Here is a 25,540-nt window from a genome sequence, read left to right as displayed (position 1 = left end):
GTACATATATACAAAGGAATATAAGTCAGCAATCAAAAAGAATGAAATCTTCCCATTTGCAACAATGTGGATGGAACTAGAGTGTGTTATGCTAAGCAAAATAAGTCAGTTAGACAAAGACAAATATCATATGACCTCACTCATATGTGGAATTTAAGATACAAAACAGATGAACATAAAGGAAGGGAAACAAAAATAAGATAAAAACAGGGAGGGGGAAAAACCATAAGAGACTCTAAAATACAGAGAACAGGAGCGCCTGGGTGGCGCAGTCGGTTAAGCGTCCGACTTCAGCCAGGTCACGATCTCGCGGTCCGTGAGTTCGAGCCCCGCGTCAGGCTCTGGGCTGATGGCTTGGAGCCTGGAGCCTGTTTCCGATTCTGTGTCTCCCTCTCTCTCTGCCCCTCCCCCGTTCATGCTCTGTCTCTCTCTGTCCCAAAAAATAAATAAAAACGTGGAAAAAAAAATTTTTTTTTAAATAAAATAAAATACAGAGAACAAACTGAGGGTTGCTGGAGGGGCTTTGGGAAGGGGGATGGACGAAATGAGCAAGGGGCATTAAAAAGGAAACTTGTCGGGATGAGCACTGGGTGTTACATGTAAGTGACGAATCACTAAAATCTATTCCTGAAATCATTATTACACTCTGTTAACTAACTTAAATGCAAATTAAAAAAAATGTTTATGTTTATTTGTTTCCTGAGAAAGAGAGAGAGAGAGAGAGAGGGTGCAAGCAGGGAGTGGGGGGGTGGGTGCAGAGAAAGAGGGAGACAGAATCTGAAGCAGGATCCAGGATCTAAGCTGTCAGCACAGAGCCCAATGAGGTGCTTGAACTGAAGAACCATGAGATTATGACCTGAGCCGGAGTCAGATGCTTAACCAACTGAGCTACCCAGGCACCCCTGATGTTGAATTTAAAATTAATAAAAATAATAATAATAATAACAATAAGAGGCTAAGGAAGAAAATAATAAAGCCAAATCTGAGATGTCCTATATTTGGGTTAAGAGAAATACCATGTACCTCAATTTAATGACCAGAGGAATCACTTTCCATCATTATCCTAGTCATAATATTCTCCTATCATATTTCCTGTGTTTTGAGATAAAAGTTTTAAAGTTGCTTTGCACAATTTAAAGCAAATACGGAGCTGAAACTTTATTTCTTTTATGGATAATGAGTTATCCAAGGACCATGATGTATCTGCAAATAACATTCTTATTTATCATATGTGTGCTTTGGCACTACATTCTGTTATAGTGGTCTATTTATCTCTTCTATTGCCTTGATTTTTATAGTTTATTATAGTGTTGTTGTATATCATCATGTTTGGCAGGGCAAGTTTCAGTCTTTGTTCTTCAGGATATCATAGTCATTCCAGGCCTGTTGAATTTCCATATTTATTTACAAATCATATTATTAAGTTCCAATGAAAAATAATTTCATCTTTTTTTATATATAATTGTGTTGATTCTATAGATATGTATGGAGACAACTGACATGTATAACATACCATAGCTTTCTATAGCTGAAAATCTGGTCATCAGATTATTAATAATGATTTATTATCTTTCTATAAAGAATTTGTCCAACTTTTCTTTCAGGATAATAAATATACTTTTACTATTCACAAATATGACTGAATTCATTTCTAAGAGATTTGGGCATGATGATTTTATACTACAAATTTGTTAACGTTATCTAATGGATCCGTGTTTGTCAAACCAACCTTGGAGTAATATTTACCTGAAGATTCTGAAATGCTTATTTTATTTTACAAATTACATCACAACTACTAATTTTGAAAAACATATGCAGGAAGTGATATCAGGAAAACATGGATTTCATACCATGGCAGGTATCAGAATTATCAAATTCAATATCAAATTTAACTTAAACTTGTTCATGTTAATTGGCTCTTTCAACTAAATTAGAGATTTTCAAGTCAAGATTTAAAAGAATCCAACCATATGTTATTTTCAAGGGCTCCCCATATATCCTGTCTCATGTTCATCTATTAAGATCCAACTGCAGTATTCCCAGCAGGACTTGCAAGCTTCGCAAGCTTAAGAGTGTACATTTCCAAGATGGCTGCTGCTGCTGATTTCCATTATAACTACTCTTGTCTCAAAGGCATAAGGCAGAACCAAATTAAATCAGCCCATGAGGCTAAAACTTGGATAAAGCCAATTAAACATACCTAAAAAGATTTAGTTGAACCTGATCTAGCATTAGCTGAAAAAGATATATGGTATATATAAGAAAGTTGAAATAGGACAGGACCCCCTTGCTGATTTCCAAGGTCTTAACTGCTAGTAATAATTGGTCCAAAATCCAAGCTTACAAAGAAAAACAGAATCTGTTTTTGATTATAGGGACCCTCTGGTCTGTCACAAATTTATAAGGAATATTCAGGTCTAGAAGAGGGAAAAGACACTCCCACTGTTCTCTCCAATTTCTGTACAGATGTTCAAAAACTTCCAATAAATGGAATCGTTAAAAAACAGAATATCACCTGACCTTCTGTTTCTTCAAGTTCGTTGCAGGAGTTGGCAGAACATTTGAGGACAGAACTGATCAAACTAAGGGAAAACTCAAGGCAAAACTAATGGTTCTCTAAATTAAACAATTAGATAACTCATGAAATAAGAGTTATCCCATATGTGAGTGAAAAACAGATAAAGGCATTTGGCAATATTTTAAGGAAAAGGACCACTGAAACACTAATTCCCCAGCATTTATTCAAACATGGAGAAAGTAAGCAGGATGATGCCTTTTTCCTGTTGTCCAAAGTAGTGTGTCCTGTGCCCACACTTACCACTATCTTCCAAAGCGAAAATATCTGTACAATTAACAGACAAAGGATCCCTTTCTTAGTGGACAAATGAACAATGATTTTATCACTAATATTACCACCACTCTGTCACTTCTTCCCTGAAGTAATCATACTGTTTTAGTAAAAGCAATTTCAATCACTCTTCAAATTCCACCTTAATCACCTCCTTGTTTGTTTCCTTAAGCCACTCAAGTAGTCAGAATAGTGGGAGGAAATTTGTTATCTATATGGGGTGCCTGTAAATGTGAACATATGGTTTCTTTCTTGAAGTCACAGAAAAACAATCCTTAGCCATGTGATGACACAGATTGACCACTCACTTTCTAATACTGTCTCTACTGGTATGTCTGTCCCACACAGTCTCTGAGACAAAGATGGCCCAGGTGTGGCTGTGTACACAAACTTGAAAATAGCAATTAAACTGGCTATGATTTTCTTAAAACTAGTCCCATGCTCACTGTCTTTATACCTCCAGAAAGGACTTACTATCCTCTGTGTTATCTCTAAAAATGTTACCTCTGTCTGTCAAATAGGCAAATGGGTGAGGTTATTGCTCTGTACAAGACTTAAGAGATATTGATAGGTCTGTACTTCTTCACTTCCCTGTAAGTGCCAAACCTAATATCATCCTATCGTCAATCTCTGAGGCAAATACTTATTTTAAAGTAGAGAATCTATGCTTAGTATTAGGGGCAGTTTCATGAGCATGCAACCTGTGCAGTGACACAAGCCCTTGTTCTGAGAAGTGCCCTGAGCTTGGTTTCCAGCTGCTATCATCATCTTGAATTTCTTAGTAATTTTTGAAAAAGGAACTCCACATCTTCATTTGCAGTGGGCCCTACAAATTAAGTTGACAGTCCTACCCAGCAAACTTTAGCATATCCTTGAACCTAGACTCATAATATCTACTTATATACATAGTGAGAATTCAACAGTATATGTGAGCAATGCTTTCTTAAGGGTTTAAGAAGTACTCTCTTACTTTTTTCGGCATAACCTTATGGACAGACTCCAGTTCTGTCAGACTCAAGTGCATTACCTAGCCCATAACAGTATGCAAGGAAAAATGGAAAAGTTCATCATTGGATGCCCATATATGGTAGAATCTTATCTCCCATTCATAACTTGACTCTGCTATAGGCTGATATCGCCAAATAAGTAAGGATCAATTAGGCATGCTCAGTTTATAATCAAAAAGTGCAGGTAATTTTTCTCAATGATAAACCACGGGAACTACGACATGCCCTTTAGTTTAGAGATTTGGCTTACTAGATATGACACCGACATGAGAATACACTGAACCTTATAGAACCTGATAAACATAAATACTGCAGGAAATCACCAAGAAACAGTATCTTATCTACCTAGAAATAAGCCTGACTAAAGAGTAAAAGATCTGTACACTGAAAACTACAGAAAGTTTATGACAGAAACTGAAGAAGACACACAAAAAAATGGAAAAACATTCCAAGCTCATGAAGTGCAAGAACAAATATTGTTAAAATGTTGACACTACCCAAAGTAATCTACACATTCAATGCAATCCCTATAGAAATAACATCAGCATTCTTCACAGAGATAAAACAATCTTAAAACTTGTATGGAACCAGAAAAGACCCCGAATAGCCAAAGTAATGTTGAAAAAACAAAACCAAAGCAGGAAGCATCAAAATTCCGGACTTTACACTGTATTACAAAGCTGTAATAATCAAGACGGGATGGTACTGGCACAAAACCAGACACGTAGATCAATGAAATAGAATAGAGAACCCAGAAATGGACCCACAAATGTATGGCCAATTAATCTTTGACAAAGCAGGAAAGAGTATCCAATGGAAAAAAGATAGCCTCTTTAGCAAATGGTGCTGGGAGAACTGGACAGCAACATGCAGAAGAATAAACTTGTACCACTTTCTTACACCATACACAAAAATAAATTCAAAATGGATGAAAGACCTAAATATGAGACCGGAAGCCATCAAAATCCTACAGGAGAAAATACGCAGCAACCTCTTGAGGCTGCAGCAACTTCTTACCTGACATGTCTCCAAAGGCAAGGGAAATACAATAAAACCTTCGATTGTGAATAACTTGTTCTGTGAGTGTTCCACAAGATGAGCAAACACTAATAAATTTTAACTTGATAACCGTGCAATGTCTTGCAATATGAGTAGTATGTGATGCTAAGCCAAATGGTTCTTAAAATTCACTTTGATACACAAGTTCTTTGGATTATAAGCATGTTTCCAGAATAAAGTATGCTGACAAAAAAAGGTTTTAGTATAAAATCAAAATGAACTATTGGGACCTCATCAAAATAAAAAGCTTCTGCACAGCAAACAATTAACAAAACTAAAAGGAACCAATGGAATGGGATAAGATATTTGCAAATTACATACTGAATAAAGGGTTAGAATCCAAAATCTATACAAAACTTACCAAACTCAACACCCAGAAAACAAATAATCCAGTGAAGAAATGGGCAAAAGACATGAGTAGACACTTTTCCAAAGAAGACATCTAGATGGCCAACAGACACATGAAAAGATGCTCAACATTGCTCATCATCCGGGAAATACAAATCAAAACCACACTGAGATACCACCACATACCAGTCAGAATTGCTAAAATTAAAAACCCAGGCAACAACAGATGTTGGTGAGGATGTGGATAAATGGGAAACACTTTGCATTGTTGGTGGGAATGCAAACTGATGCAGCCACTCTGGAAAACACTATGGAGGTTCCTCAAAAAATTAAAAATAGAACTACCCTATGACCCAGCAACTGCAGTACTAAGCATTTATCCAAAGGATACAAAAAATGCTGATTAGATGGGGCACATGCACCCCACTGTTTATAGCAGCACTATCAAAAATGGCCAAATTATGGAAAGAGCCCAAATGAACATCAACTGATAAAGAAGATGTGGTGTACACACACACACACACACACACACACACACACACACACACACACACAATGGAATACTACTCAGCAATGAAAAAGAATGAAATCTTGCCATTTACAACAATGTGGATGGAACTAAAGTGTATTATGCTAAGTGAAATAAGTCAGAGAAAGAAAGATATCATATGATTTCACTCATATGTGGAATTTGAGAAACACAGCAGATGAACATAGGGGAAGGGAAGGAAAAGTAAGATGAAAAGAGAAGGGAGACAAACCATAAAAGACTCTTAAATACAAAGAACAAGCTCAGTGTTCCTTGAGGGGAGGTAGGTAGGAAGATGGGTTAAATAGGTGATGAGCATGAAGGACGGCACCTTTTGGGATGAGCACTGGGGGTCATATGTAAAAAATGAATCACTCCTGAACCCAAGATTATCCTGTATGTTAACTAACTTGACTTTAAATAATAAAAAACCCAAAGAACAACAAAAATAAAAACAAAAACAACAACAAAAAGGAAACAGTATCTTGCAATGTTCCTCAGTTAAAAAGACATCATCAGACCTTGTCAAAAATGTTTGTTCTGTGAAAGATCCTATGAATAGGATGAATTGACAAGCTACATATCAGATGACAATATTTGTAAACGACACATTCAACAAAAAACTTGTATCTAAAATATGTAAAGAACTGTTAAAAGTCAACAGTAAAATAAACAAACAAAAACAATCCAATTAGAAAATGGGCCAAGATGCAATACTTAGATCAATCTGTAGTCAATTATGCCATGAAAAAAAGCCAATCTAAAGTTTATATACTGTATTTATTATGTATGTGTGTGTGTAAATATACATGTTATATATATAAATTTATGTAATTATAGGTGTGCCTGGGTGGCTCAGTCGGTTGGACATCAGACTTTGGCTGAGGTCATCATCTCACCGTTCCTGAGTTCAAGCCCCGCGTCGGGCTCTGTGCTGACAGCTTGGAGCTGGAGTCTGTTTCAGATTTTGTGTCTCCCTTTCTCTCCCCGCCCCTCCCTGACTTGCACTGTCTCTCTCTCTCTCTCAAAAATAAACATTAAAAAATGTATGTAATTATGTACTACATAATTTCACTTATGTAACATTCTTGAAATAAAAATAGAGAAATAGAGAAATATTAGTGACTGCTAGAGGTTTAGACAGGGCGAATGGGTGTGGACGGTGGAGAGTTGTGACTATAAAAGGCAATACCAGAGATCCTAGTGGGGATAGAATCTTAACCAATTAATATCAACAATATCCTGGTTGTGACTTTGTACTAGAGTTTTATAATACATTACCACCGGGGGAAACTGAATAAAGAGTACACAGAATCTCTCTGTGGTATTTCCTACAACTGCATGTGGATAAACAATTATCTCAAAAAAGTTAAAAAAACATACTTCTTTCATATACTGCATTGAAACTGTTACCGTGCTACATCTTAGGAATTTTTTTCATCTAACTTTTGATTTTGCCCATATTCCAATCAAAAAGTCTCAAGTCACTAATTTAGGAGCCTTGAAATAAGATGAAGGCAACGTTGTCTATTGAGATTCAAACTTAGGCTGTAATTTCAGCTATGCTTATGGTCTGATAATTAATGAGGGCTGTTAAATTAAGCAATTAATTATGTCTTTAGAGACTTATTATTAATAATCTCTGTTCAGTTCCAGTTCTTTACTATGGGCAACAGAGTTATATTTAAATGTTCTGGCTGACCTTCCTTTTTATTTAGCAGATATAAGGTTATTAAAGCAGTTAGGAAGAAATATAACATCTTTAGTTGATCTTATAATTGGTATCTTTGATTTTCTAAAGGAATAATTGTGCTAGCTGACATTCAGACCAATATGGAAAGGAGGAAACCCGTACCCTTACAAAAGGGTAATGCAATGCTATGGAAACAAATTATCTTGTTTGGGGAGGGCTATAAACAAGATTGGAGCTAAGGATATAGCAACATTTGTGGTGTGATGGGAAGAATATGCTTAGTTCTACCACTTAAAATACAGGTTCAGCTAAATATCAAACTTTGATGGAACTTGTTGCATCCAGAAATGCAAAGACCAAGAATAGCTAAGTCAGTCTGGAGCAAGACAAACATGGTAAGAGACGCTGGCTCTACCCGTTAGTGAAACTTAGTACAAAGCTACCACAATTTAGGCAGTATAGGATTTGTACACAACTAGACAAAAAGTGAAGGCCCTTGTGTTGAGTATGTATCTCCTTTATTCTCTTTTTTCCTCAGAAGGCTTCTTACCTTCTTCCTTCTTTACCTCTCATCTTCCTGATTTATGAATATTGGAGTACCCTGTAATTCAGACTTCAGACAATATAAACAGTGGCTTTATTTACTTAATAGGTTTAAAATAGATCACTGTTTTACATTCTTATACTTTATATTAGTGTAATACAAAAAGTTATTTAGCCACAAAAAAATCAATATCATAAATAACAAGGAAAGAAATAAAATACTTCTATAGAAGGAAATGGAAAGGTATTTTGGTTTGATAATTCCAACATAAAAGGAATACACATGGTTAATTAATATCTGAAAATACCGTTTTCTTTTTTTTTTCCTATTTTTGTTTTAATCCTACTTCTTTACGTTTTATTTACTTTTTGTTCCTCTATCACTGAGGCCATGTGTTCTTGCATTCTGTTGACAATATTAAACTGTTCTCTAAAATACTCTGTAATCATATTTAGAGCTACTGCTTCTCTTAATCTCCAGAATGATTTTCCTTTCCCTTATAATGCAGTCTTTCTGCATGCTGACTTTTCCTGTCTGCTCATCTTCCAGCAGAGAGAAAGAGAAAATGAGAGAGAAATCTATCCAGACCCTATAGTGGCCAAAAGAAATTGTGTGACTTGCCCTTGGCTTCTCTCTCTTGTGCATTTGGTGTTATTTTAATCCTCTTTTCAAAATTACAGCCAGAAAACAGCTAGATATAGGCACATCTCTTAGCCAGTTTTCAGTCTCCAGGCAAAAGCAGGGAATCTGTCAGACTTTCATCTAGCATAGTCTTAGTGACCCAAGACAGATCTTTTCTTCCTCACTCTCTAGTTATATGGCACTCTTAGCAGTTAAAATACATTAATAAAATCAAATAACCCTCCAAAACTTAGCTTCACTTATACAGTATTACCAGGACTATTTTTGTTGTTGTTGTTCTTTACTACCTCCAGACTCTTTATTTATCAGATTTGTTTTTGCTTTGACTCTTTTCAATGACATTTCAGTTACAATTAACTTCTAATTAAATTTGTAAAAAATTTCTTATCTGATATACATGTATTTTTCATTATGCAGCACTCAAACTTATGGGCATTTTTTTCTCTGCTGCATTTGTGTTCATAGATTGGGGATGTCATTAGATTCACTTGAGGAAGTATTTGTTGTAGAAATATCAGATTTCAGATTTTGCTTATTTTGAATACCATTATTCACTTCATTTTCTCCCTTGTTCTTTTCTGACTTTGTTATAGAGCTATGGGAGAAGAGAATGGCACACTAGTTCTGGGGCAGAAGTCCTGTACTTGTTTCTCCTGATTGCATTAAAACACTTTTCCTCTCCTCGCTTGCCTCTTGATTTGGAACCATTATAGTACAGCAAAAAGAAAATGACTGAATGCATTTTAGCTCTGTCACTTGGTCAGCCTTCAATGGGCAGGCTATCTACTTTCCTGAGTCTGTTTACTCATCTGTAAGACAGAGATAATCCCTCTGGGGACTGATGAAAGGATTACTTGAGATGACAGCAAGTAAGGATCCAACGAACATAATTTTCATTTTTTGATTCCCTGAACATCCAAAACTGTTCATTGTCTTCAAATGTGGAAGTGGTTAGAATTGGAAAAGGGTAAGCACTAGTGTCCCTTTTTTCTTCAAACTTAGTATGTTTGCTTTCCAAAGAGACTGGCAGAGTAAATGTGATAAATAGAAGCAAAAACTCACACATGTACATTCTCTTTTCCTTTCCAAATTCTTCTCCAAAAACTGGCAAACATATACCTTCCTCTGAAAATTGCTTAACACTCCACATGCCAGGAAAGAAATCTTCACTGAGCACCTAACATGTGTCTGGCTCCATAACAGTTATAAGGGATTTTAGACAATAAGTATCCAATGTTTAGCACAAGTAGTCATAACCTCTTCCTTCTTGAAGGTAAATGTTGAATAGGGAGATACATATTAATCCAGAAATCATACATACAGATATAAAATTATAATTTTGACAAGAGCTAAAGGGAGGTTCATGACCTGTTACAGACTATAAGTTTTGGAAGTGACTTAGTGAGAGAAGTAAGGGGAAGTTTTTATAAGGAAGTGTTTTTTTGACTTGAAATTTGAGTGTTCTGAAGATTTAGAGACATGAATACAAAGAGGAAAAAGAGGAGGCTGCATGATCAATGGCTCTGTGTTGCAAAGGAGTATTCCAAGTTAAGGAGTCAGAAAGACTACCTTTATGTCCAGAGAGGAGAGAATGAAGAGGAACATGATGTTGGATGAGGCAGGATAGCTAGGCAAGAGCATGTCTTACAAGGACTTTCAGGATGTTTCGGTTACCTACTACAATATAACAACCACCCTATAATTTAGTGGCATAAGTCAATAACCATTTTATAATGCTCAAAGATATTGTATATGAGTAATTCAGAAAAGGCACAATAACAATGGCCCTCCTCTGCTGTATTATACCTGGAATGACCTGAATGGATGAAGACTGAAATGGCTAGGCCTGGAGGACTCACCTCAAAGACAGTTTCTTCATTCCCATATCTAGCATCTGAAATTGAATTACTGAAGAATGACTGAGCTAGAGCTGTCAAATGGTGTCTAAATGTGGGCTCTTTAGTATGGTAGTCTTAGAGCTGTCCAATTTCTGACTCGTCACCCTAGTACTCTGGAAGCAATTGTTCTACCAACAAGAAGGCTGACTGAGATTATAGTCTTGAAAATTACATAGTGTCACTTGTACTCCAGGAGGTGAAGCAATCACAAGCTCACCCAGATTCAAGGAGAGGGAATACAGACTCCAGCTCTTGATGGGAAGACAGTCAAAGAATTCGTGGACATGTTTAAAAACCACACAGGACATGTTAAGAATGTGTTGCTTCTATCCCATGAACAATGGAAAGGGTTTTAAGGATGGGACAATCATGGTCAGGTGTGTTTTTATCATAGCACTGGCTAAATGAGGGACAGATAAGAGGAGAGCTGGAGTGGAGGCAAGTGGACAAAATGGATGTTCAAAGAAGCAATGCAGGCAAGAAACAGCACTAGCTTGGACTATAGTGGTACTGGCGAATATGGAGAGAAAAGCATGACTCAGATTTCAGAGGTTAAGACAGAGAACATAATGGTGAATTAGGTAAGAGAGGTGAGAAAGAAGGGAAGTGACAAGGATAATCCCCAGCTTGTTGATTTGCACAACTAGATAAATGAATGACAGATTCCTTTTCTGAGATTAGGAACAGAACTAGAGCCAGAGAGGAAGATAATAAGTGCTATTTTGCAAATAATTTGGGAAATTCTGAGATATCTAGAAAAAGATATCAAGTCAGTTACTGATTATATGGTTCTGGAAAATAAGAATAGGATAAACTCCATGTTAGCAATTGCCTAATATTACTTGGATTGGTTATCATTTTGGTGAAAGTACATGATTCAGATGTTGTTCAATGACCCACTGAATACTTTTTGAGGATCTATGTGAACACAAGTATAGTAGGAAAAGGACTTACAGATACATTTCTTATCCTTAAAAAAATTAACATGCAGTTAAGATAGCATAGATGAGGACATGAAACGTTCAGAAACATTAAGTCAAGGGTGCCTGGGTGGTTCAGTCACTTAAGCATCTTGATTCTTGATTTCAGCTCAAGTGATGATTTCATGGTTCATGAGTTTGAGCCCCGTGTTGGGCTCTGCACTGACAGAGTGGAGCCTGCTTGGGATTCTCTCTCTACCCCTCTCCTGCTTGTGCTCTCTCTCTCACAAAACAAATAAATAAACCTAAAATAATTTTTAAAAAAACAATAAATGAAACCAATTCAGTAAATATTGAAATGTTTTTGTAATAGATTGGAGTGGTAGGAAGGTCTAGTGTAGCCTAGTAGGGGTAGATAAGTCAGGTTCAATTGGTCACCTGAGGACATAGCTCTGGGTCAGTTTAGGTACACAGGTGTTCAGTGATAAACATATTATATAATAAAAATGTAGAAAATCTGCTCAGAACTGAGTTATTATTACATAAAACTTCATAATAACATGACATTATTTTCAATAGTATGTTTGTGTTTACTAGTTAATAAAGCCCAGTGCTGACTTCTAGTTATCACCATTCTCTCCAGGATAACCTCTCCTCATGACCCTTAGGTAATTTTAGTTTATGGCTGGCATTATAAGAGAAGAAGCTCTTCAATAAGGATTCTAGCATCCTTCGGCTTCTGATCTTTTCCAATCTTGTACCTTTCCTGTAAAATAAATCACACTTTCTAAAGATTTATGGAATTATAAAAATGACCTTGTGACAGGAAAATACTGTATTAAATGCTTTGTTAAATTGAAGATGCAGATAATAAGTTCTAGAGCAGTGCATGTTGTGACACGTTATTGGGTCATTAAATCGACTCAGTGTGCCATAGCCAAAATTTAACCAAATGAAATAGAATATGATAGGATAGGAACTACTAAAATAAAATGGGTGCAAAATAATAGAATGTATTTAAATTTGTTGTTATTATTACTATTCTCACAACATATTTTCATAAGCTAAAGTTGATTCCGTAAACCTTGACCCCATTAAAAATAAAGGAAAGACACAAGCTCAACAACGCACCAGATTTGCATGTAGTGTCGACTTCGTGTGTCCCATGCTATATTAATTTATAATCCAGCTAGCCCCACTAGATGCATTAAACATCTTTTCTAGTATTTGATTTTATATTATTCATATGGGAATTTCTAAATTTTATGCTTAATATTAATAAACCCAAATTTTCTATTAATGTTGATATGTTTTAACTTTTTCATACAAGAGAAAGTATTTTTGTATAACGTATCAATATTCTGAGAAAAATGGTGTTATTTCAGGGTTGGAAATTTATTTTAGTCTTATTTGTATACCTAGTACCCAACTGAGTGCTTGATGAATTGTGGTTGTTTAAAACATGTTTGTTTAGGCCACTGAATAAGTGGACTGATTCATTAATAACATACTAGGACAACTATCATTTTGTATAATCTTTCAGCTTCAACATAAGAGAAAGGAGCTGGTGCTTGAGGGAGTTTGGCATGCTCTTGTAGAAGCTCTTCCCCTCTGTGATGACAAATAGTTTAAATCTGGCTGCATGGCAACACATTATTCTCCTACTTCAAATCACCTGCCCCAGGCCTCAGACTGTCCCTGTGAGAATATTATTCCAGTCCTCTGGCTCACCAATTTAGTATGATGTCACTATTTTCCATGTGGATAATAATGATACATATTAACCAATGAACCTGACCGCATCTGGTCTGAAGTTCTCTAGTAATCAAGATCTGTTCAGAAACCCATACCTCCATCTAGTGAGTCAACTTTTGTTCACCTCTACTGACCTTTAGGGATGGTGCAGCAAGAATGAGTCCTCAAGTAGACATTACAGTGAGTGACTGTGACCAATGGTATTGGTCGTCAGAAATGGTCCTATGTTTAAGAGAAGTAAGCAGCACTCCTCACAGTGTGATTTGCAGGCTCCCTAGGAATTCCATCGACCCTGACTGAATGAACTCTGAAGCCTGGATTTCCATGGCAGTGTTTTACCTCCACCAACCTGATAATCCTACTTGAAATCTTATCATCACAGTGACTTCTCATATTTAAGTATTCCATTCAGGATTTTTCTTTCTAAAAAAATTTATAATGAATGAATCCACTGTTTGAGAAAGAACTAAACCTCACTGTCTGGCTTACCTGCTTAGAGGACTTTATCGAATTAACCATTTCTTTTTTTAGAAACAAAGATGAGAGACTGGCTAGGTAAGGGTCAGTGGAGAGAAACTCTTGCTTATATTTACATAAAGAAATGACATCCTTCATATTTAAATATCTCAGAAATACTCCTGTCCCTTCTGACCTTATTCTGAACTCAAATACTGGGCTTTTCTTTTTTTATATAAAGCTGTTTCTTAATTTTCTTCCACTGAGGGACCAGTTTCTCAAAGACATCATTAAATACTTCTCTATAAATAATGCTGCTGAGCTCTTATGTCTCTTTTAGAAGACTGGATTCCCACAATATCAAAGAAAATGATTTCATCTGGGGAGGTGGAAATACACGGAAGTTGCTTTATCCAAAAAATATATCAGATCACACACTGAAACTCTACCTTGCAAGATTAGAAATAAGGATTTGACATTTTAATTGGCATTCCTTGTGTTCACTGGGTTAAGATCTCTCAAGATATCAATCTGTTTTAGTGACAAAATTCAACTAGATCAAAATGACAGGGTTTGCAGTAGAACTATAAATCTGGCAGTAGTTATGTTCAGGTTCTTTCCTACAGTGGTAGTAATTTGCTTTTATGTCAGACAATCTCAAGGATATGGTCATAATGGGGTTCTAGTGAGCTGTTGGGATTCTGTAGGGCAAAATGGGATGTGAATTAGCTGATATTTTCTATGCTGAAGTATTGTTCTGATTTGATCAAATGTTGATGGATTGGTAAGGAGGGCACAGTTGGGCTTTTGGAACTGAATGTGTGTTACTCTGCCAGGCTTATTCCTTTACTATCTCTCTGGCAATGTCTTAAAGAAGCATTGGCTTCTAATGATTAAATTATTTAGGGCAACACTTAATTGGATTGAAGTCCTAGGGATGAGTTAACTTAGAGAAGGTGCATCAGTGAACCTTTAGCAGCAGGACACATTTCTTCTATTTTGTGAATGCTGAAATGGTGTTTGGGAGACGATATTTTCTTTTTTTTGAATTTTAGAAATCCCAGCAAAAAAATCAGAAGTCTTATTAAATACACTAGTATTGTCAAAATTCAGATTCAATCAGAAAAAAAAGCAGAATGAGTTGGACATTCTTTAAAGAATTGTATATAACTTTTAGATATTTTTATTTCTGTGTATATTTTATGCCAACATATTTAATAAAATTATTTCTTAAGTCTACTACATATCTGACAAACTGGAAAGGTCTTGAGATCATGAAAATAATCTATTTTCTTTGCACATATTCCCCCCAGTAGCTTTAGGTGAAAGGAAGAGAGGAGAATGAGTAACTTACAAATCTCTCAAGTGTTGTTTAGTATTCTACTTTGTAAGATAGTTACTAATATATATTTTATTTACTATGATAGAGTTATCTAAAAGAATTTTCTTAATTATATGATTTTTATTCATCATCATTCTTAGAAAAGTCTCAACTGCATAGTGAAAAGTCAGAATTTGATGGAGCAAAAATTAATACATAATTCTGTACATTTTTAAAGGAGAGATTTTGCTACAGAGCTTGTTTCTGCAGAATATAAAGATGAGAGTAAACCTATTGACGGATAATAAACTAGAAAGAGAGTTTAGGAGACAAATTTTTAAAAAAATAGCTGAAAGGGAATCGAAATTCTAGTTAAAGATGGAAGACTGAAGTATCTTCTTTCTGACACTCACTAAATGACAAGTGAGTTTTAAAAGTTATATATTCTCAGAGACTAAAAAAGGTGACTAATGGGGTGCCTGGGTGGCACAGTCAGTTAAGCGTCCGACTTCAGCCAGGTCACAATCTCGCGGTCCGTGAGTTCGAGCCCCGCGTCAGGCTCTGGGCTGATGGCTCAGAGCCTGGAGCCTGTTTCCGATTCTGTGTCTCCCTCTCTCTCTGCCCCTCCCCCATTCATGCTCTGTCTCTCTCTGTCCCAAAAATAAATAAACGTTGAAAAAAAAAATTTTTTTTTTAAATAAATAAATAAAATAAAAAAGGTGACTAACGACAATCCAACAATAAAATGTCAGAAGCTGGAAAACAGATGCATAGTGGCAATGACTTATTAGCAAACCTGTAAAAACTGAATCCCACATTTGAAGTAGAGAACTCTGTAATACAATCTATATCTATAATGAGATTAAGTGTGATAATTTGGAAAGACCAGTTACCTTTGAAAGTGGTGATAGGGGTACCTGGGTGGCTCAGTCTGATTTCAGCTCAGGTCATGATCTCATGGTTCATGAGTTCAAGTCCTGCATCAGGCTCTCTGCTATCAGCACAGAGCCTACTTCAGATCCTCTGTCTCCCTCTCTCTCTACCCCTATCCCACCCATGCTGTCTCTCTCTCAAAAATAATAAATAGACATATTTTTAAAATTAGAACAGAAGTAATAAAATGGGATTAAAAACAGGAGGACTGGTTCAAACTCTGTTTTAAGAAATAGATCCCATGTCCACTCTCAAATTTCACACTGCCCAGACATTCTCCCCCCACCCCAAGTCCCTAATTCTATGAAAGGATAAAACAAGACACATGACAGATTGGAATACATATTTGCATTGCCTAGAAATCACCAATAATCTTGGGGAATAAAAGATAAAAGATAAAGAATAAAAATATAAAAGATCTAAATTAAAACTGCAAATAATATGAGTGAATAATTAGTCATAAAGGAAATACCAGAAGGTCTAAAGTCAATTAAAGAGATATTTTACTTTTTTGGTTATTGGAGAAATACAAACTAAACTAATACTGAGATACCACTTCACTTTTATATTGGGGGAAAATATGACAGTTAACTTCTGGGGCAGTGGTAGAGAAACAGAAATACTCTTAAAATGCTGGTAGGATTGTTATGAGTATGGCTAATTTGTAAAACAATCTTTCTTCCTAAATAACAAAACACAGTGTTTTCAATTTTGTCCTATCAGTTTAGACCAAAGAGACTTTAACATTGACACACAGAGGTATTTACCAGGTATTTGTCTCGGACCCATTCTAAATAGAGTTGAAGTTAACCCGGGTGTCCATCATCTGAGAAACAGAATGTGCATTTTGACTAGTTTAGATTTATGATATAAGTGGGATAATATAGTACTTGTTCTTCTGTGTCTGGCTTATTTCACTTAGCATAACATCCTCCAACTATACACACACACACACATACACACACACAACCACATGTGCTTTATTCATTCGTTAGTGGACACGTAGGTTGTTTCCATGTCTTTGCTATTGTAAATTATGCTGCAATGAACATGGAAACATTAAATATGTGAGGATCCTTATAGTTAATCAGACCTTAATAAAAGTAAAAGTGGGAAACACCTGTCCCTGAGTGTCACAGCAACTAAATAAATCCACATTAAACAATATGTATAGTGAAAAACAGGAAATAGAATGAGACATACAGCACAACACCAACACTACACTAAAGCATATGTACACCTAAAATAATACTAAATACAGAATTTCCATGGATTAAAAATATGTGCATAGATGGAGAAAATGGGTCTGTATAAGAAAAATGGTGAGGTTAGAAATAGGACTGCATGTTCAGGATGAATGAGAAAAATTGATAAATAATGATAGCATGTCATTCAATAAGGATGATGGCTAGCACAATTCCCAGTCCCTGGAATCCTTTAGACAAACAAAAAGCAAACCACAAGGGGCGCCTGGGTGGCGCAGTCGGTTAAGCGTCCGACTTCAGCCAGGTCACGATCTCGCGGTCCGTGAGTTCGAACCCCACGTCAGGCTCTGGGCTGATGGACCGGAGCCTGGAGCCTGTTTCCGATTCTGTGTCTCCCTCTCTCTCTGCCCCTCCCCCGTTCATGCTCTGTCTCTCTCTGTCCCAAAAATAAATAAACGTTGAAAAAAAAAAAAAGCAAACCACGAAATGTCATCAGAAGCAAGGGGGAAATGTCCAACAGAGTACTTAACACATAGTTGTTGTTCAGTGATTGTTTCTTCAATTGAATAAATAATTTGTGAATGAGGAAATAAAAATGAATGAACAATATGTGGTTTATGTGCTATGAGGTTTATTATACTAGATAGAAAGTAGGTATAAAAATAGAATGTGACGAAAGAACACTTTTTTCCCCCTACATAATCTGAGTAGATGTGTGCTACAGTGATTGATAATTGGTTTGGACTAGGACGTAGTTATGATTATTTATGAAATTGAAGGAAACATGCAGAATTGATTCAGATGATGCCAATTGTGCTGAAAAAGCATGATGGTGGTTAGAATTAAATTCATTACAGGAGTTTCTGACCACTGTAGGGGACCTTAGGTCTAATCATAAGAAAAGGAGACTATGATCAATTTAGAAATCTCTCTAAGGCAAACATATTTCAGTGGGAAATACATTTTCCTATCTACAATGTTTAGTTCAGCATAATTAACATGAATAATTCAGGACAATTTCCTGATACTTATTATATTTGAGAGCTTAGCTGGATCCTAACTGCCCTCCAAATGTAGTCAGAATGTAAATTTCTCAGGAAAGAGTGGGAAGTAGGTAGTTTGATTAAAATGTAATATGTATTTAGAATTAACAATATTCAGGGTCTCAACAAAATGACCTTAACAGTATTATTTTACAGAAATATATTTGCATAATTGTTGCAATGACATCTCCCTCTTTTCCCAGTTCTTCCCCCACATTTCCTTACATATTAAATTTCTCCTTTGATCTATAAGCTTTCATGGAAAAGAACATAGCTTATTTTATAGTTCATTTTAAGTTGAATGCCAGCTAAATGAGGGAGTGTGATTTTAGCTCTGCTTTTCTAAAAACGAGAACATTTAATCAGTTATTTGTACTGGGTCATGTTTGCTATATTCATTTCATTGTACCAGACACCTCTGTGAATGTCCAAGTTAGTTCCCTCTTACTGTATGTAAAACTCAAAAAGAGGTATTAGGGTACAAGATGGGTTATAAAAGAATGAAATTTACATAGTTAACTAGGATTTTTTTCAAGCTCTCTGAATCAATTTGAAATATTTTCAGTATGCAACAAAATATCTGAATAGAAAGTCTTGACAACCAATAAATGGGAGAACCACAACTAAGTGCTTTCCCTGATTTAAGGGATGAAGAGATTTCTTCCACTGGCTTCATATTTTGTGTGGCAACAGTTGAGCATTGCCTTGCTCTCAGAGAATTTGTTTTGATCTGGTCTTGGGGATCCAGAGAGGAGTCTGGGTCTGTTTTTGAGGGTAAACATTTCAGATGGAAACCATAGGGTAAAACAGAAAGGGAGAGGGGTCACAGGCAAGAGTATCAGCTGCCATTCATGATCAGCCAAAAAGAGGATACTTTTTAATCTCATTAATACTACAGTTAAAAGTTGTTCTTAACTATTATATTTGCACTTCCCTGATATATTAGGAATTGTTTATACTTTTGGATATAAAATTAGCTAGTTACATTTTCCACCTAGAGCATTCATTGTCTATATTTGATCTTCTTTATGTGGAGCTCATCTTTTCCTTATTAATTTGGGAGAATTATTTGTATATGATGATTACCATTAATTATTCTCATATATAATAAAAACATGTTTATCAGTTTATATTTTATCTTTCTCATCATAGTGTTTTCTAAAAAGATTGCATATATTTTGAGGTTTATATAAAAATACTTATAGTTCTCTTTATGGCATTAGTCTATACTTACTCCTGGAAGCTCTGTTGTTTCATTTTTCATCAATATCTCATTTGTCTGTAGTAAGTTATTAGTTAGGGATTTAACTGACTTGAAGTATAATTTTATCATACAAGGTTTTAAGAGAAATTTTTGTAATAATTTTAGATTTATAGAACAAAAATGCAAAGGTGGTGCGAAAATTTCTCATCGTATCCTTTGTCCAGTTTTCCTTAGTGTTGAACATCGTATAGAACCATTAGTATATTTGACAAAATTAACAAATTAACATTGGCACAATACTATTAACTAAATTATAGATTGTTGAGACCTCTTTGGCTCCATTTTTATACTTTTTATTCTTTTATATGTCTGTCTACTTCTATGTGAACACTAACGTTTACATCATTATTAATTTATAAATCATTTTATTGTCTTATGGAGCAAAGCCAAATTATTCTTTTTAACAAATTTTGCTTATTCTGGATAACTTCTTTACTCTTCCAAATGGACTTTCCAAATAGAGAGTAAGATTTAAGAAAATGTAATACGGAACTTTAATTTCTTCCCTGAAGTTTAATTTGTGGAGGATTAGTATCTTCAAATTGTTTTCTTAATACATATACTTTGAACCTCTTGGTACATTCCCCCTGCTTCTCTTCACAGGTGTGAGGGCTTCTCTTTGCTGAACCAGTCCTTCTTGCTCTACTATTTTGTGGAGGAAATGCCCCTGGTCTCTCTTCCTATAGTCTGCAATTAGCAGACTCAACTCTATATCCACCAGAAGATTTCTTAAATCTCTGCTGTTGCTCTCATTCATTGTGAAGGGTTTTAGTGAGTGTCTCTGATGTTACCTCTGGACCTTTCTATATTAAGTAGGATACAATCAGGTCCAAGAAACAAAACTATGGAAAATAGTCTCTCTTGTTTACTTTATAAGAAGTCTCAAAATAGGCAATTCTATAATATCATCAAAAACACAGACTCCTAATTTACACCTTTCTTTACTACTGTCCTCAGGGTGTTTGTACCTGTGCTTACCACTTCATGGTCCAATATGGATGTTGCAGTTTCAGGCAGTATGTTCTCACACAGTATCCCAAGCAGGAAGAAAGGGAGTATTTAGAGAGAAGTCTCTCATTTTTTTCTCATTGATCAGAACTTGGTCGTATAGGCATTCCACACTAACTGGAAAAGATTGAGGAAAACATTCCTGGAACAGGGACTGTATTCACCATGATTAGCTTAGACCAACCAAGGGAACAATAAGAGTTTGTTAACAAGTAACAACAGTAAGCAATAGATGTAGGATAAATAATCACTGACACTATTAGTATCTCTGAGCTAGAATATATATACATATATATGTATATGTATGTGTGTATATACATATGTATACATATATACATATGTATATACACATATATATATATACATATATATACATATATATATACATATATATGTGTATGTATATATATATAAATCTTAATGACCACTCTCTACAACAGAATGAGAAACTGACTTATGATACAGAGTACCTATTCCATTTCTCTTTTTGCTCCTAGCTGATTCTCATGACATCTCACTTAGGGACTCTATTTTAACCTAGGCCCAATTGTCAGCATGAAATATCTTCTTCTGATACTAACTTAAAGTTCTTTGGGACATTTAAATTGTGATGAATTATATTTTTATGTGCTCACTTTTCCATTGCTACAGATGATTAAAAGGATAAGATTTTTCACAATAGCAGTGCTATAACCACAGCTTTTACAACAATCAAGCTTTAAAATAAACTATCAGTTTACATTCTAAGTATGTTTTACTGATATGAGGACTGCATACTTAGACTCTATCCCTTTTCATTTTGGGAGGTGCCGCCAGTTCCATTACGAAAAGCAGAGAGAAAAGCATGGGAGCATAGCTTGCTTCCTTTTGCCCCTTCTGTCTGAGAAGTTACTCATTTATTATTGACAAAGGTTAGGTTTTAAGAAATGGCTCAGTGTGAGTTTCAACTGCACATCTTCTAAACAAATTCCCAAATTGGGCAAAATTGCTGACCCAATCACAGGCAAACCGAATCCTGTATGGCTCAAGTGGGACACTGCATATGAGAAGAAGAGCCCACTGATGGAAAAGTAAATTAGAAAATGGTCTTCAGTAGGCAGTATGATCCCAAAAGGAAGGAGGCAAAAGCTGACCCAAGTATCTCCATTTATTAGTATCGAATATGCCAAGGAAACCACCTCCTTTCCCTGGAGTAGAAAGAATACCCAGACACGGTAAGGGCAGAAAATACACAAATTGAGTTTGGTTATTCAAAAGGGGAACATTAGATTATGGGGAAAGGATTTTCCCTCCAAAATTTTATATTTCAGAATTAAATTTTATAGTTCCTCCCTCTGAGTGGTACACTTCCATAAAGCTGCTGTTTCAAAAGTCAGGAATATTATGTACATATTACACATTCGTACACACACAACTTGTCTGGCTATTAATTTAATGAAGACATCACAGCATCACTAATATGGCCTTTGAAATTATCTACTCCAAACCCTAAAGTTTACATAACTTAGGGCCCAAGAACTTACCTGACCATCTCCACCCCTGGCCTTCAGATTTGCCAATTAGTGAAAAACTTGGACCAGGACCTATGGTAATCATCCCCCAGGGTAGTGCTGTCCTCACTACAGAATTCAGTGTTTCTTATAACTATTAACAACGAATATCATTGTCTTTAAAACAAAATGTGAATTCTTGTTCTAACATTTTAGTGCTACCATTTTCAAGTTTTATTACTTTTTTGTTAGTTTAATGAGTATGGTCATATATTTATCTGTACTTTGTTTTGTATTGTCCTATGAGAAAGACCTGGCATGTATCAGATGAACACCACTACTGTTCTCCAGGACTGTGAAAACTACCTAAAGAAGGGTTTTTACCACAATTCTGCTTAAAATTGTCTAACCATAGGAAATAAGAAAGTAAACTACTATTAGATAAGCCTGTTTACTACAGAAGTTATTTTAACTAAAGTAATCCCACACTTTTAAGAAATATCTAGTAGTATGTTTAATACTGCTACAATTTGCTGAACAATGATTGATCAAAGAAGTTAGGGCAATGATATAGAAGCCCACAATTCTAATTCAGCAATCTTGGAAATCAATGAGACCACAGGAAACCATTCCTTGTTTTGCAAATAAGCTGGAACAGAACAAGCCAGGGGAAGCAGACCCCAGCTTCTGAAGACATGAACAAGAAAGGAACTCTTGGCAAAAGGCTCTAGGCTAGTCATAGTTTATGGCTGCTGTGGTGTTCATGCTGCTAATTCCAAGGATTCTTTAGGAATTTACAATAAAAACATAAGTGAACTGAGAGCCTAGAAACAGAAAGTCTCTCTCTTAAAGAAATCACAAGATATACTCCATCTTGAGCTTATGTCGATGCCCCTTCTTGCCCCTTTGCCCCTGCACCTCCAGTAAAACAGGGTTGATCTAAACAAGCCTTATTGACAGAATGACTAACTGGTACCTATTCTTCTCAGCTCCTATCCCCTATCTTCTAGCTTCCCTTATCACATTGCCTAATTCCAAGGAGCATGATCTTCATCAAGATTCTGGACTGAATGCCTATCTCTTGCCTTTTTAGCATTACACTCAGATCCCCAGAGCCAACATATATCTTACCAAACATTCACACAGAACATATGTGCCCCAGAGAGCATGTTTGTAACTGCAAGTAGCATAAACATAAACATAAAACAGAGTGTCCTTAGCTCACATAAACACATGTTGAGACAGGAGGGAGATTTTAGAACTAGGTGTTTTATGGACTGAAGCACATCTTTAAGGACTCAGGTTTTTGGTGTCTCTCACCACTCTGCTGTTCTGCCTCTTTTGGTTCTTGCTTATGAGTAAGGAAGAACTGTCCCTAAAGATTACACTCAACTTCTCCTAAGTCATTGGCCAGAATTCAGTCATACACCCATTCCTAAATCAACACCTGTAGACGACCTGTAGACTAGGATTTCTCAACCATGACACTATTGACATTTGGGACTAGATAATTCTTTTTTATAGGGAACCGCCTTACACACGGTAGAAGGATTAACAGTATCCCTGGATGCCACCCAATGAATGTCATACTTATGTCCCCAATGTGACAACACATCTCTAGACTTGCCAAATATCCCTGAAGGACAAAACTGTCCCTAGTTGAGAACTACAGCTATAGACTATTAAAGCTCAATCCAAAAAATGAAGATGAGTTGAACTTCCATTGCAGCACCCAGTTCCATGAGAGGGAGATAGCTACTTTATCCAAACCAAGATTCTTTTAGCATAAAACAGATGAGAGTACTGACATGTGGGTAATCCACAATGTCAACAACGTGTTTAAATTAAGTCTTGCTTTAATAATGCTGATGATCAATCCAGGATCATCTTGACACTGCTCAGTTATTTCCTATCCATTGTCTTACTGGCTGTCAAAGAGAAATGTCTATAATGTCTTTCCCAGATAGAAAGAAGGAATCTTTGATATAGAGGGAAGCCTTTCTCTTTAAGAAAGATCTGATTTCTGCCATTGGCCATAACTTCTCAGTTGGACTACAGCCTACAGCTCCTCCTTCCCGAACAAATTAAGCAGTTGTCAGTTATCTGCATTAACACATCACTGTTAGCATTTGAGGTCTGTCAACAGCTTCAGGATTTCCAGAATATTTGGGGTGAGTTTGCAACATGGATAAATATTGCACCTTTTGAACAAATTGAGTCAATTGGCACTTGAACTGACCTCTCCGTTTGTGTATCTATCTGACCAAATATCCAGTAGCAGGATCTGTCTTACAGTCATTGTGAATCTTTTGCTGTGGCCCTCATTTAGGCACCCCTCTCCTCAGGAACTCATAAATACAGAAGATGTCCTATAAATTGCTTTACCATAAAGATGACAAGTAGAAGGTACATGGTAATTATTTTGGTGGGTACTGGAACACAGCTCAGGATAAACCCTACTCACAGCTTGTGGAGTATTATTACATGCTGCCATTAATCACTTTCTTTTGTGAGCCTTTCCCAGGGACTGGACTGAATGCCTGGGCACAGATTTCTGTTTTTTTTTTTTTAATTTTTTTTTTTCAACATTTTTTATTTATTTTTGGGACAGAGAGAGACAGAGCATGAACGGGGGAGGGGCAGAGAGAGAGGGAGACACAGAATCGGAAACAGGCTCCAGGCTCCGAGCCATCAGCCCAGAGCCTGACGCGGGGCTCGAACTCACGGACAGCGAGATCGTGACCTGGCTGATGTCGGACGCTTAACCGACTGCGCCCCCCAGGCGCCCCCCAGATTTCTGTTTTAATGTTAGCAGATGCAGGTACCAAACTGCTTTCCTCTGGACTTATTGTCACTTGAATCACATAGTGATGATGCTATTATTTTATACCAAGACATAGTCTCCAATAAAAAAACACTTTTGACATGACTTAAATTTTTAGCTGAAATGGACACCATTAGAGTTACAAATGGAGTTACAAATTTGTGCACTCATTCACTCATTCATCACACATGTATTTAGTAGGCAGTATGCAAGTTCCTAAGGGTATACTGATGATTAAACCATCCTACTAGAAAAATGAGGTATCATGATGTTTTCTGTAGAAATCAGCCCCTTGGCAGACAGGGAAATTTTAAAACAAGGACAAAAATGATAAATCTGTTGCATGCCAGCAGGGTGGGATACATGGAGAGGGCGCCATTGGTTGGGCATAGGCAGCTGAAGCCAAGTTGAGAAGGGTTTTGGGTCCTCATTTCACTTCATTTGCTAGAGATGAAAAGACATTAGCAGGGTGAAGAAAACTTGGTTTCTTCCTTTAACTTTTCCCTCTAATTACATAAGTAATTTCAGCAAAAGACTGTATGTACATGTATATACATGTGTGCATTTTGCTTTTTCATTTGCATAAATATTTTTCAGAAGTTAAGGTAATTTTAGAAAAGGGTTTTTTTTAGAAGACTTTCAATATTATTTCATAGAAGCAACTGCTATAACTGCAAAGAATTTTTTTTTAATTTTAATGTTTATTTATTTTTGAGAGAGAGAGACAGAGTGTGAGCAGGGGAGGGGCAGAGA

The sequence above is a fragment of the Prionailurus viverrinus genome, chromosome A3, assembly GCF_022837055.1.
Source record: "Prionailurus viverrinus isolate Anna chromosome A3, UM_Priviv_1.0, whole genome shotgun sequence".
NCBI classification, from domain to species: Eukaryota; Metazoa; Chordata; class Mammalia; order Carnivora; family Felidae; genus Prionailurus; species Prionailurus viverrinus.
The sequence above is the reverse complement of the archived record's forward strand: the minus strand, read 5'-3'. Positions refer to the sequence as shown.